The sequence below is a fragment of the Monodon monoceros genome, unplaced genomic scaffold (assembly GCF_005190385.1).
Source record: "Monodon monoceros isolate NGI ecotype Baffin Bay Population unplaced genomic scaffold, NGI_Narwhal_1 Contig85_ctg1, whole genome shotgun sequence".
In the NCBI taxonomy this organism is placed as follows: Eukaryota; Metazoa; Chordata; class Mammalia; order Artiodactyla; family Monodontidae; genus Monodon; species Monodon monoceros.
In genome coordinates, this window is record NW_021703648.1 from 55,528 (window position 1) to 57,098 (window position 1,571).

At 41.6% G+C, this 1,571-nt stretch overlaps 1 protein-coding gene across 1 annotated transcript in view; it reads right to left on the reverse strand.

The window, feature by feature from the left end:
• The window catches only part of LOC114891715 (RNA-binding motif protein, X chromosome-like), an 11,549-nt gene that overhangs the window by 9,724 nt on the left and 254 nt on the right, over positions 1-1,571 (reverse strand). The window lies entirely within an intron of this gene.

The window sequence follows — 1,571 nt, forward strand, 5'->3', positions numbered from 1 at the left end:
TACCCTGTTGCGGAGCACAGGCTCCGGACGCGCAGGTTCAGCGGCCACGGCTCACGGGCCCAGCCGCTCCGCAGCATGTGGGATGTTCCCGGACCGGAGCACGAACCCATGTGCCCTGCATCAGCCGGCAGACTCTCAACCACTGCGCCACCAGTTAAACCCTTCTCCTTTACATTGATTAAATTAAAGCAACTGGGAAAAGTATGCAGTAAAAAAGTAGAGAACACATTCTGCCGTTGCAGTTTTCTTCAGAGTTTCTACCGCGAGTTGCTTTCACCAGTTGCTCTCGCAAGATTCTCTTGTCAGTCGTTCTCGCGAGTGCCTCTCTTCATCCCTCCCCCACCTCTACATCTTTTATCTTCCCTAACTCCAGTGCGGCTCATCCCTTCGTCCCCCCAGCGCTACATCCAGTTCCTTAGCCTCTTTCTATAAGTAGAGTGCTTGCTCTTGACCATTAGTTTCTTTAGCGGTCGTCTGAAGAGACGCGGAAGCAAGACTTCTGAAGAAGAGGACAAAATAAGGTAAGGAATTCGTTATTTTAGGGAGGAGAGAATAATTTATACCTCAGGAGAAAGAATTGATACCTGTATCTTCTCCTGTTCCCAGAGAAAGCATGGTAATTCAGATTTTGATTTTTCTCTCAGGCTTTCTCTGTAAGAGTTAAGAGCCGAGTAAGTTGTGTTTGTATACATATGTCTGAATATACACTGTCTCCAGAAGTCTGTCAGTTGTTCTTGAACAGTACGTTGAAGGTTTGTTCTTCCAGAGAATCAGTTCCCAAGGCAGCCGTGGAAAGCCAGTGAAGTTCCTGGATTTTGTCCGTGAATTGAGAGGGTGGGGAGAGGGGTGGAGATAGGTTTGAAATGCTGTGGGAGGGAATACTGAGTAGATAATTTACCTTTGATTTGCGGCATGCCCTCTTTGCTGTTTAACTTGGTTAAACCTAGGGGCGTACTGAGAAATTTACCTTTGATTAGCGCATACCCTCTTTGCTGTTTAACTTTTTTTTTTTTCTCTCACTTGCGGGTAGTGGAGCGTACGCCGGGGCGCCATTTTGTTCCGCATGCACTTTTTGTTTTCTTACGGGTTTTCTTTGTGAAAGCAGAGGTACTGAACAATACAGGCAAGATACCTAATTATTTTAACTTAAATGATTTAAAACTTGTAATTTTAGTTATCAAATGTCAAAATGTTGATTCACTTGACAAAAACGGTCAGATTTAATTTTGCACATATGCACATAAGTATGTTACTCTCTTTGGACCAGTGTTTCTTAAGTCTATCAGTATAAGTAAAACAGTTTAAATTTCCCTCAATAAAGGATGTCACTCCCTCCTTTGCTTTCATGACTTACCATTTTTAAAATTTGTGGGAAAAAATATATTTTAAACAGTATTTGATGCATAATCAAGAAAAATGTGAGTAGATGGGAAAAATTTGAAAATATGTTTAAGGTATTTTCTGCACAGTTCATAAAACTTATTAGCTGTTAGATATGTAGAATCCAGGACCATTTTTTATTGTTTATTTTTTTGTTGTTTTTTGGAAATGAAGCCTTGAACCCTGCAGCT